At 33.0% G+C, this 14045-nt stretch overlaps 1 protein-coding gene across 2 annotated transcripts in view; it reads right to left on the bottom strand.

The window, feature by feature from the left end:
- The window catches only part of NKAIN2 (sodium/potassium transporting ATPase interacting 2), an 875120-nt gene that overhangs the window by 606021 nt on the left and 255054 nt on the right, over positions 1-14045 (bottom strand). The gene's annotated exons all lie outside the window — the stretch shown is intronic.

Raw genomic sequence — 14045 nt, 5'->3', positions numbered from 1 at the left:
AATTTTAAGATTGTAAATTCTGACTCCTTCAAAAAATACTTAGGGGTGAGACGGCTATGGCATTCAGACAAAGGATGTTAACTATTCAAAAAGCAGAAGGTAATGGAACTCAGGACTAACAAAGCACACAGTGCTAGGAAAATTGAAATGCAAAGATTGAACAGTGTGAGGTGGAAGGGAATTAAATGCTGAGAATGAGTTTGTATGTGAAATTGTTGATCGAAGCAGAATGTACAAGGTGAAAAGGAATGAAAAAGTTGGCTGTGATCTGGAAAAGAAAGACTAAGAGGATAAGAGTAGAAAATGCAAAATGTAGAAAAGATGGACTTCAATGCACATGAAAAATGGAACCACTGAAAACAAACATAGTGGTGAAAACATTATTTGTGAGAGGTAGCAACCTTGATATTATGTAGATTACAGACATGAGGCTAAAGTGTGGGGGACTACTTAGCAGGTGAATGTGATGCTTCAGCCAGGTGCTCCTCTGTAAGGTGGCAAGGTTACTGGCTTGCAGTAAATGATTCAGAATTTAATAATAATATTCTATTCTAAACATTCAACCATCTGTAAGAAAAATATTTTCCGGTTCCCCTCTGTCTGCTGGAAAACCAATGTTTAAAGACTGTATCTATCTGGAACTGTTTTCCCATTATCTATACAAGCAGTGATAGCAATAACTATATTTTATTTCTCTCAAATTTTACCTCTTAAACATTCACATTCTTTGACATAAACTTACAGTCAGAAACATGTTGATAAAGTAAAATATATCATTAAAGGAAGATTCTTGCCATCAGATATTACGTTTTTCAGGCAGGACATCAAGTGTTTATGCATCTGCTTTAATAATCTTCCTAATTCATAGCCTTCAGTTACTCCTTTGCAGTGGTGGACTATAGTGCGGCCTCAATACCATATAGCTTCCTTAGACCTCACAATGTGTTGCATAGGTTTCACCTAAAGTCAATCTAATGTTGATTTCACATTCAACTTGTTAGCCTTTTCATCTTTACTTCAAGTTTTGGTCACATGCAACATAGCAACGACCATAGTAATGCACTATATTAATATCCAACTTAAAAGTGTATTTAAAATACAGTAGGCTATTAAATTGTTATGACTTATGGTTGAAAGGAGGGTGCAATTGGAAGAAGTTATGGATGTTTATTGGGTAATATAATGGTTTATAGTTACCATTTATTTGTGGTTTACTACATGCCAGACATAGTGTTAATATGTCTTTTGTACAATATCTCATTTAATTCTTCAAATAACTCTATAGGGCATACACTATTATTATTTATTTTGTATAGGTAAATATATGAATAATTATTATAGTTCACCAAGTAATATATGCAGGCAATATGCTGAGCACTTTATGAATGTTCTGTGACTTAACCTTAACAATAAATACTAAGATAGGTTATATCTTTATTGTGGTTTCACTGAGATGAAGAGAGTTACATAATTTGCATAGTTAATAAGTAACAGATCCTGTCTTAGAAAAGTTAAGTGGCATTCTGAATATGAAATAGAGATTAGATTTAAGAAGGCTTATGTTGACTTGGGAGTTCTGGACTCAAATACTGTAACTATTGTCACTTAATCTGATTTGTGCCTACAGATGGATAATTTTCTGACCACCCCAAAGAGGGCAAAAGCTCTGCTATTAATTTATATGAGATGTTTTATAAATTCCTGAAACTATTATACCATTATATCAAAATGATTGCATTCAAAATGTTTATACCCTACCACACACATATGCTAATATTTTGCTGTTACGATTTAATATCCTAAAGCCATTTTCTATCATATTGGAAATCCTCTGATCTCTTTCTCTGTTTTCATACAAAAACTTTGACATCAGCTTAATGTTCTAAAATGAGTTATGTGTGGAAGAACTGAAGCCAAAATAAACAATTTTATGAATGTTTCAAAATGAGATTACTAAAGCATTCTTGTAAGACATGGCACACTTGTAACTTGTCCGTTGTACAACCATTGTGCAAGTATTGACAAAGCATCCATTATATACTGGTTAGTATTTTGAATACAAGGAATACAAATATAATCACTGAACTTAAAAAAATCAATATTGAGATGAAGGAAAAAGTGTAATGTTGCATACTTATATAGCTACCTATAACACAGCATGCAGATGTACAACAGCAACCTGGTTAGAGAGAAGACTGAAAATTGTTGGGTTTGAATGATGATCCAGCCACTTCACTTGCTGGATAAGACTGGGAAACTTAGACTCGTGTACTTCAGATTTCCTGTCCATAAAGTGGGGGAAGGATATTTCTGCATAAGGTGATATTGAGAATTAGCCAAGATAATGCCAGTGCCTCACAATTACAGCTGGCTAATCAATTTTATTGTCATGGAATGGGCTAAATATGTATAAATGAAGTCCTATGGGAACCCAGATAACTGGCTGGTCTATTTCTTCTAGGGGAGAGAGGCAGGCAGCTAGTGCTCTTGTTAGAAAGCTTTTCTCAGAGTACTACCTTGATTCACCCTGTGTCTTGATTTGGTTGTATGGAGAAAGCAGTAGAAATATATTTTGCAGGGAGAAAACCAACTACACAGGGCAGAGAGAAATGGAAATGTATGGCCCACTGGAGAACTGTTGTTGCTCATTATGGAAGAGCATAGGGATTTGGATTAAAATAGTAGGGTTAAAAAGGTAAATGAGAGAAGTGGTAAGAGGCAGATTATAAGTACAAACTAAAGGAAAGAACAGAACAAGGTCTGCCAGCGGGGATCCTCAAATGTTAACTAAGTTTCTAGATGCTGAATGACTCAAGGGAATGATCATGACCCTTGGGCCCACTCACAGTACAAACACTAATTTGCTAGGAAAAAATTGTAGCTTGTTCAAATTAAGTGCTCAGTAAATGCCTATTGAATACAATTGGTAAGGCAAACTAAGTCAGCTACCACAAGTTCTAACTTACACATATCCTGCTGAATATATTCTGTAAGCACCGGCCCAGAGATAAGGGTATGTGTTAATTCTATGGTAAGTACATAATTAACACTTCTACTAGATTAACATAGAATATGTCATGGGCATTTATTTCAAATACTCTCCATTTGAAGTGGTATAGAATTCACACATTTCTTATGAGTGCCTGAAGGTTTCTTTCATTTCAACTTTTCCACCCAGATAGTTAAGCAACCTATATTTCTGCTAAAATTCAAAATAAAAAGCACACTATTTATTTCAAAATTATATGCTGTCTTAAATCAACTCTGTCCCTCTGCATTGGCATGGGCAACAATGATGACTTCAGGTAATTCATATCATTATATACAGCCCATTTAGAAGAGTGGGCTACAACTACTCACTGCAGCTGGTTTAATCAAGCATAGTGAATATTACCAATCAACTAGAGAGTAGTAACCTGAGTATCCAATTTCAAAAGAGATTAGTTCTGGAATAGATGATATATATCAATTAAGTCAAGGTAAATGATTGACTTTGTTTTATGCTCAATCAAAATTATCATGTCCTATTTAACTTGTGCCATTTTATTTTCACCATGCTTTTACACAGCTGTTGAGAAAGTAGGAAATAATTTGTTAATGTTTAAAGGATATGCAAAGGTCCTATGGGTAATATCTATAGCAACATTTTCCAGTACTATATGATGATGAAACTATATAAAAATGAAGTTACTTTAGCTGAAGTGAAAGTGTTTTTAATGGTAATGTACAAAAAAACCAGATACAATAATAAACTCAATTATATATGTGGGTTCAGACGATTTAGCACATAAACCCTACTATGTCCTTTGGTAAACACAAACCAATCATAACAAATAATGTATCATATATAAATCACCCACCATCCTATGTAGTCAATTAATATACCAATATTTTCTTCCTTTGATCTCTGCTTAAATTATTAAGTCCAGTGAGTATTTTCTGGATTTCTGTTTTGATTAAGTTTCATTACTTACTACAGAACACAAAGGTACTAGAGATAACTGTATTAAGCAGGTTAAAGTTGAATCATGTTTTAGGAACAACGAAAAACTTCTTAGTAACCAAATTCATAAGTGGAAACTAAATTTAGTTCTAAGATCAATGTCAGTTTTCCATTTTCTTAAGTTGAGCAACTTGTCAATGTTTTGAATTGCTACCTCTGTAGCAGAGGCATCTGAAAAACTGTTTTCTGTGAATAACTGAATTTATTTTTCTGCAAAACACATTTTTGTACCTACAGACCTTTGGAGACTTGGTTACTTTCCTGCTTTACTACAGCTACTTTTTAAAAAGTGTGGCTCGAATATACACTGCTTATTCTGAAAGAAATCTCATAAGAGAAAATGAGAATGCATGTAATATAAACACTCTCTAATAATTGTGGTAAATATTTAAGTTACAGAGTTTTGGATTCCACTGGGATATGAAAATTAAGTGGATTCTACTGTAATAAAACCTTCAAGAGAGTTAACTAGCATTCTCAGCTGCATATACTCTTGGAGTATAGCTGAAACATTTTTCCCCCAAAGGCACTTATATTCCAACTCTCCATATCTACCACTGTAAATAAGATATGCTATTTGGTTAAATATTCATTGTCAATACAGTATACAGAATTTTTATGTGAAACTCTTCCACTATTATTACATAAGCAATGTGTTTTCTTTATTTCTTGCTTTTTTAACAGATCATTTTCAGAGCACTTTTAGGTTCACAGCCAAACTAAACTGGAATAGTTCCATATCCCTGCTACCCCTGACACTTTTCCCACTATTTGTGCCTTCCACCAGAGTGGCACATTTGTAACAATCACTGAAGCTACACTGACATCATTGTCACCTAAAGCCCATGGTTTACATTAGTGTTCACCCTTAGGGCTGCACATTCCATGGGTCTGAATAAATGTATAATTGAATGCACGCACCATACACAATAGTCTCATTGCCCTAAAAATCCTTTGTGTTCCATCCACCCATTCCTCACTTCACCCAATTCCAGGCAACCAGCGATCTTTTTACTTTTCACTTTGTCTTTTCCAGGATGTCTTGGATGGAATTACACAATATGTAGCCTCTTTAGGTGGGTTTTTTTTCTCGTACTAGTATGCATTGAAGGTTTCCACATGTATTTCATGACTGGATAGCTAATTTCTTTTTTAACACTGAAAAGTGTCCCATTGTCTGGATGCACCTCATTTATCTGTTCACCTATTGAAGGATATCTTGCTTACTGCCAAATTTTGGCAATTATAAATAAAGCCACTGCAAACTTTCATGTGCAAGTCTTTGTGTGGACGTATGTTTTTAACTCATTTGGATAAATACCAAGGAGTGTGACTGCTGGGTCATATGGTAAGAGTACATTTAGTTTTATAAGAAACTGTAATATTTTCTTCCAGATTTGTTGTACCAATTTTCATTCTCACTAGCAACAAATGAGAGTCCTATTGATTCACATCCTCACTAGGATTTGGTGTTGTCAGTGTTCCAGACACTGTTCATTTTAATAGACATGCAGTAATGTCTTATTGTTGTTTTAACTTGCATTTCCCTGATGACATGTCATGGGGAACACATTTTGTATATCTTCTTTGGTGAGGTGTCTGTTAAGGCCTTTGGCCTATTTTCTAATAAGGTTTTTCATTTTCTTATCTTTGAGTTTTCAGAGTTCTTTCATATTTTGGGTAACAGGTCTTTATCAGACATGTCTTTTGCAAATACATTCCCCCATTCTGTGACCTATCTTCTTGTTTTCTTCACAGTATCTTTTGCACAGAAAATTTTTTTAACTTGAATGAAATCCAACCTACCAATAATTACTAATGGATGTTATCTTTGGTGTTGTTTCTAAAAAGTTATCATTCTCCCAAGGTTATATAGACCAGTCTTATGCTTTCTTACAGGAGTTTTATAGTTATGTGTTTTTACATTTAACCCTTTGATCCCATTTGAGTTACTTTGTGTGAATAGAGTAAGGTCTGTGTTAAGAGTCTTTTTTTTGCATGTAAATGTCCTGTTGTTCTAGCATCATTTTTTGAAAAAACTTTTTTTCTCCATTAAATTTCTTTTACTCCTTTATCAAAGATCAGTTATTATATTTATATGGCTCTATTTCTTATCTCTCTCTTCTATTCCACTGACTTATTTCTATATTCTTTCACCAGTTTCACAGTCTTGATTATTATAGCTTTATAGTAACTCTTAAAGTAAGCATCAGTCCTTAAACTTTGTTCTTTTTCAATTTTATGTTGGCTATTCTGGGTCTTTAGTCTCTCCATATAAACTTTTTTTTAATTGGTTGATTTTTGTTTAGAGAGGGAAAGGAAGGGGAAAAGAGAGAGACAGATAGCCAGAGAGAAACATCAATTTGTTGTTCCAATTAGTTATGCATTCATTGATTGCTTCTTCATGTGCTCTGAGTGGGGATTGAACCTACAACCTTGACAACCTTGGATAATGCTCTAACTAACTGAGCTATCTGGCCAGGGCCCATATAAACTTTAAAATCGGTTGTTGAGATCCAAACAATCAAGTTGCTGGGATTTTTATTGAGATTGCATCAAATCTTCAGATTTAATTGGGAAGAGCCAAAACCTTGAAAAGTATTCAGTTCCTATCCATGAACATTAAGTACTCTCCATTTATTTGTGTTTTTTCAAATTTCCATAACCACTTTGTTACATTTATATCTAAGCATTTCATTTTTGAGGGTACTAATGTAAATAGCATTTTTTAAAATTTCAAATTTTAATTGTTCATTTCTGATATATAGAAAAGTGACTGGCTTTCACATATTAATCTTATATCCTGTAAACTTGCTATAACTGCTCATTAGTTACAGGGTTTTCTTTTTTCCTGTCCACTCTTTTGGAGTTTTATATATAAAATTGTGACCTTTGCAAACAAAAACAGTTTTATTTCTTCCTTCTCAGTCATTATATATTTCCTATCTTACCACATGAGGAAGGATTTCCAACATTTCCAATGTTGAGAAGAAGTGGTGAGAGAAAACATTCTTCTACTTTAGCCTGTTAGTGTAATTGTGTAATTGATTCCATTAATTAGTTTTCAACTTTGAACCTTTTTACATAACTGGGAAAAATTCCACTTGGTCATCACATGATTCTATTTATACACTGTTGTATTTAATTTGCCAATATTTTGTTTAGGATTTCTGCACCTATGGTTAGAAGAGATATTGGTCTGCAGTTTTCTTATAATATCTTTGGTTTTGGTTATAGAGTAATGCTGGTCTCATAGAAGGAGTTAGGAAGTATTCCCTATGCTTCTGTATTCTGAATGAGAATTTGGAACACTAATATAATTTCTTATTCAACTATTTGGTAGAAACTCACCAATGAACCCATTTAAGACTAATGCTTTCTGTTCTGAAAAGTTATTGATTATTCTTATTTCCTGTATACATATAAGCCTATTTAGGTGGTCTATTTCTTTTTCTGTGAGTTTTGACAAATTGTATCAATCAAGATATTGGTTTGTAACATTGCATCTAGGTTACCACATTCATGGGCATAGAGCTGTTTTTAGTATCTTTTTATTAATTTTTTAATATTCATAGGGTCTATACTCATGTCCAGCAATATATTTTAACTAAATTTCTTGGAATTACTTTGAAGAGCTTAAATTGTGCTTCACACAACAAGTATTAGTTACTGTTCTCCAAAAACAAACAAGGAAAATAGCTACGATATTCATATGAAACAAAACAAGAAGAGAACACAAGTATCAATACCAAAAAGCATATTGCTTGCAATATGTTGGAATACCACCTTCGTGTTTAATACGAGTGGTTTTTCCAAAAAATCAGAGAGCCAGCCTATGGCTATAGATCCAGAAAACATCATCTGAAACTTACACAGTTCATACAGTGAAATGACTCTGTAGTGCAATATTCTAGTCACAAAATTTTAATCATTATCATCATGAAGTTTTTATATGAGTCGGGTGCTAGAGAGGAGTATAAAAACACTTGGACCATCTGTGAAAACACCTATGCTAATGAATAATTAAAACCTATTGAAACTTCTAAGAATAGAATAATTCTTTAAATCTGAAGTGGTTATTTGACTGATATGACACTGCTGACCTACAATAATGAAAGCCCTTATCCTATTTGAAAAAATATTAAGAAATATATTATATTACCTTTAATATGCAAGGACAATGAGTGTTTACTTTGAAATCAGGTTACACCAGAGGAGACAAATGATGCCTTTAGTTTTGTTCTTGTCTCAAAAAAAATATACTTAATTGACAGATATAGGAAATGGATCAGATTTTTTAAATAACTGTTTCCCTCCATATAAGTAAACATATATTGACTAAATCTTCATAACCTCTTATTCACAACTAAAGTTTATTAAGTATTCATGCCAGACACCCTGTGAAGCTCTTGATATGTACAATTTCCTATGGGGGAGGGTAGGAGCATCAAAAGCATCTAAAGCAGTGCCTGATGCATGGTTATCCATCAATATATATTTGCAGCATGCATAAATAATGTATTGTATTTATTTAGTCCTCTTCAAATAATATAAAGTAAGTATTACCATCCCATTGAAGAAATGGCAGCCAACAAATGTGAACCCCATGCCAAGGGTACCAAGCCAAACCTCATCATATCTAGGATTTTAGCCTAAGTCTGCATCTGCCAGATGTAAAAGGCCACCTGCTGCCTATTCTGCAAACTCACCTACTGCCTCACCCAGTTCTATGTGTGGATAGATAGGTAGATAGATAGATATAGATAGATGGATAGATATAGATACTCTGCAAGTATGTATTATCATTTCATACAATGATTTTAAACTTGTTATTCAATACATTTTTCTTAAACACCAAACCGGGGTTACTTCATTTTTCTTTAGCATAAATTACAATTCTTAAAGTTCTTTCAAAGATAAGCCACTGGGAAATTTATTAACTTTTAATTCAGTAGTTTCATTAAGAAAACAAACAAGCAAGCAAAATATAACCAGAGATACTGAAATTAAGAACAAACTGACAATAACCAGAGGGGAGAGGGGAGGGAAATAATAGGGAAAGAAGGGAAAGGGTCATAAATGAACATGTATAAAGGACCCATGGACAAAATCAAAGGTGGGTAGATTGAGGGTGGGAGGTATGGGTGGGTGGGGCAGGGAAAGTGGTGATGGGAAAATGGAGACAACTGTATTTGAACATTAATTAAAAATGAAAAAAAATAAAATAGCAATGAAAAATATCCTCAGAGGAGGATTAAAATAATTTAAAAAATAAAAATAAAAGATACTAAAAAGACCATTGCTACATAAATATGAATTCAAACTGATGAGCATACAATAATTACTGAAATGCTTTCATAATCAATTACAGAATGCCACTTTTCCTGACTTTGCTTTCACAGTCATTGAGAATGACACTGTCAGTTTCTCACCATAAAATACACTATTCACAGCACATGTAATTTATTTATAAAATGCATGGGGAAAATTGACATGCGAGATCCTGGTGTGAGCCTTCTTTTAACAAATTTTTAAACTGAGCAATTATCATATCATTTACCTGCTGTGCACTGCTTTTGGTGAAAAATGCTCTTTGGGTTTCTCAGCAAGATTACCAAAAATTTAAGCATAAAGGTATTTTTTCTTTTTTTATAAAGACAGGGGATGATCCTTGTAAATACTGCTACATTCTCTTCAGGTAAGCGTTCTTGACTCAAAAGGGTTCTCATGTCATTACAGTGTAATGACTTCGGCTTCAGTTCTAGACATGTTGATTTGTGTGTGCTTGATCTCTGAGCCTTGATTGCCATAAGCCAATGCAAGGCATTATCTCCTTTCTCATAGTACCTCATGGGTGAGATGAGGTAGCAAAACCTCAGGCTCTGTAGAAATAGAAGATTAATACTATCCACACAAGCTGTAAAGGAGAATTTACAGTTTGGGTCTGAGATATTGAGAGATGTAATATCCAAAACTGAGGGCATTCACATCTTCCATCCACTCCAATTTTCTCATATCAGTTTCCTCTCTCAGTGTAGGGCATACCCACCATGATCCTTGGGCCAGAAACCAGAAATCATCTAAACTCACTATATCTACAGCACTCCAGATATAACTTCCTGACCAGCTAGCATGTCTTTATCTTCATGGTTGCCACTTCCACCCTCACTTTCATCCTTTCTCATTAGATGACTGCAATAATCTACCTACTGGGTTCCTTGCCCCTTTGTTTCAGTATCCAGTGGCAGCCAAAATGACTTTCCCAAGTGTAAAACCTAATTTTGTCAGTTCTTCCTTAAAACCTTCAGATGGTCCCTGTTGCTCTCAGGATTAGGGTCAAAACCCATGTTATGTTTTCTGAGGCTGTGTTGCATCTGACTCCTCTTTTCACTCCAGGGTACAGCCATACTGCCATTTGCAATTCTATGACAACATCATGTTTTATGACATCGGGTCTTTAATAAAAATGTCATTACACTCATGTCAGCCGCAGATACCTGATTGTTGTCACAGCCTCGCAGTGATAACAACTCTTAGCACATTTAAAAAAGGATATGTGCCTGTTTTGTAATATTCTAATTGTGGTGAACCCATCCATTGCCACAGATAACTGAGAACTGGTCCTAACTTTAAATTGGCATGGAACAGGAAAAAATGAGTCAAAGATTTTGATGCATATTTAACAGAAAAGAGTCTATGCATGTAAATATCAATTAAAAATTCTTGTGAACATATAAGGAAGGTATGTACTGATGAAAGAGCAGTTGCCAAATATAAATTTGATACCATCAAATTCAGGAATATTTGGAATACAGAGAAAATAAAGCAGTCATTATCATCTTCTACTGAGAGAAAAATATTTACATAACTATTATTTACTATTATGTTTTGATATAAAATGTAATGATGACAATAACAATGTCAAAAAGACTAGTTAACATTATATTGGGCATAATTGTGTGTCAAGAACTCCATCAGATATTTGGCCTAGAAATATATATATTTTTAATTATTGAAACAGCCCCATTTTATATAAATATTTTATAAATATTACATTTATGAATGAATACAGTAATGTTCAGAGATGTTAAGTAGTCAGCCCAAAGTCACTGTTAGTAATAAAAAAATCAGAATTTATTGCATATGTAATATATATGATATATATGTAGACTATATATAAATAACTGCATTTTTTAATATAAGGTCTCATAAAAATTATGTATTCCAGTATGAGTTTATTATGAATCAAAATAAAAAGCAGTCTAATTTTCTTCAAAATATTTTTTTTCACATTTGGAAGACTTTTTCTTTGAGATAAATGGTTGCTATATTTAAAAGGCATAATGATTATTTATTGCTATAATACATGCTAAATACTAATTTTATGTAATTTCACATCATAAATATCAACTATGTGTTAATAAGAGAGTATAAGTTGCATACTGAATATGTCTATGTGAATTTTTCAATTCCCAACAAAATTATATTGATTTCTATATTTAAGATCCTACTTAGAAAAAATATCATATAGAAAATCTAATAGAGAGTTGGTTTATAAGAATTAATTAAAAATTTGTGACACTAGTTCCGTAAACTTGGAAGAATTTTAGTGAATATCTTAAATTTTTATATTGGGTATTTGTTAAGAGAAAACATTTGGAGCAGGTATATAACTTACTTTCTTTTTCTAAATGTTTTCAATTAAAATAGCTTTTAATTCAAGTTTCCATTATCCATTTTCTCAATGAATGGATAATAAAAGGAATCCATAAGAGAAAACAAACAAAACCCCAGGAATTCATTCATTTAAACTGTATACAAGTATGCATTAGGAACCAATTATCACATCTTTTATATAAATATCTCACATACAATAGAACCTGTCTATATTTAAATGATTCTGAAATTAAAGAAAGTTGTAGCTAGCAATGTTAGTAACTGTGGGGAAAAGAATCTAGTAAACGTCTTATAAAATAATAACAGTTTGATTTTCATTGATGTTTGGCATTGGAGTGGAAAGGTCACTAGGGTCAGAGTTAGAGGATGAAAAGGTAAATCAGATCCAGTCCTTGCCACTAATTCAGAATCCAAAGTCCTGCTCCAGTTTCCCTTTTTCTCACTCACCACTCCCAGCCATGGATTCTGCCCTACAGCCCCGTGTCTAATGATGGTTATTTGCCTCTATCTTTGTGTTCTTAAAACACCTAGCCCAAACTCTCACCCTTGGCATTGGCTTTATTTCCCTCTCTCAGGATGTAGGAGCTGGATCGTATGTAGCTCTGTGCTCTCTGTGCCTACCTGCCATCTTCATGGCTGATCAAGGGGCTGGAGAGGTGAGAGCATTAATTTAGCAATGATTGTTCATTATATGTAACATAAATAAAATTATGTTTTCTCCAACAAGCGCTGTCATCCAACAAAAGCATCATTTAACTTTTATGAACCTTATTTTCCTCAAGTTGTAGCAGAACATCATAGCTGGATTTTTGCAAGTAAATTCTGGTCCTGGAAGTCTATAGTTTTACATTTCAAATTAGCTTTTCTCAGGATTTTCAAGAACCATTATAGTGTTTACTAATAATATATTTCTGTACATATTATGGGCCTGCTAGAAGATTCAACTCAAGTTTACTAAATTATAGCATATTTTACTAAAAGTAATACGTGAGGAATTCTCTCCTTCCTTTAAGTTTCCTTTACAAAATGTATCTGTAAGAGAAAACAGAATTTATGAGTAATTACCAAGTTCTATACATAAGGACTACACTTACACACTTTAAAAATAATGCCATTCAATTTGAGTAAAGAGCAAAAACAGAATGCTGTTTTAAAGCAAATGTAAATCTTGCATAAGACTTAAGTAAATAAAATATGATCATTTCATTAAACTAGTAATGTATCCTTATTTGAAAAAGTCTTGTCTGATTCCACGAATCATATCTAAAATTGATTGTATTACCATAGAGAGAAACACCATGCCTTGTATTTTTTCAGTTATGTTGGTAAATAAAATGAGTTCCTCAGTCATCAAGGAGTCCTTGGCAGATCAAAATCTTTGAGATAGAGGTATCTGGTAAAAACTGCATACAGGAATGTTAACATACAATGCAAATATTTTAATATAAGTGTTTTTTTATAGACTAGGAAATTTATTTTTATTTTACCTATACCATCATATGCTAATGAATAAATAAACCCTTGAAATTAACTTCGCTGCATTCTAGTTTTATTACTATGGCATTATTTACACTGAAATAGGTAAGTTAATTATGGTGAAAAATTTAGTCTACAAGGCCTCCCTATTTCTCTGAAGTTTCTGGCACTAAGGTGTGGCAATATGATATATCTGGAAATAAAGTAGTAGAAAAATGTTAAAGATTCATATACCCAGAATGATTATTACAAAAATATTTTTCTCATGTAGAGAAATAAAGAAAAGTATACAAAAGGTCTCCTATAATGAGCAGGGAAAATAATTTGTCAGTAGTTGTGTGTGAGCTTGTGGGCAGACCTACATCCAATCGAGGAAGACAGTTAAGATACACTAATTATCCTCAGTGTGTTCCTTCCTTTTTCTTTCTTTTTTTTTTAAAATAGAGGAATTGGTTCTATTAATGATTTTTGGTACAATATTAACTCAAGTGAAGTAATATAGTTATTGGAATATTATTACAAACATCACCAATAATCTATCACACATTAAATATAAATTGGAAAGTGATAAAACAAATATTTAAGATGTACAGAAGCATTTAGTAAAATGTAAAAATTGAGGTTCAAATCCAAAAATATTACTGACCATCAGAAGTATTTAAGTAAAAAATAGTGAAGAGTATCACTTGAGTGTATTTAGAGTGGTTGATCTGGAAGAAACTGCAATAGGCCAACTAATCCAGTTCTAACCTTCTAGGAACATGACGGCTTTTCAAGTAAGATCTTGAATTTAGCAAATATCTGTGGCAAATTGTATATTACCCTCAATGTACAGGTATAGAACCCCAAGGGAAGGTGGGAAACAACATCAGCCAAGGCTGTCTCAGAT

The sequence above is a fragment of the Phyllostomus hastatus genome, unplaced genomic scaffold (assembly GCF_019186645.2).
Source record: "Phyllostomus hastatus isolate PE091 unplaced genomic scaffold, TTU_PhHast_1.1 phas_contig_40, whole genome shotgun sequence".
NCBI lineage: Eukaryota > Metazoa > Chordata > Mammalia > Chiroptera > Phyllostomidae > Phyllostomus > Phyllostomus hastatus.
Note: the sequence above shows the minus strand (reverse complement) of the source record. Positions and strands in the feature narration are given on the sequence as shown.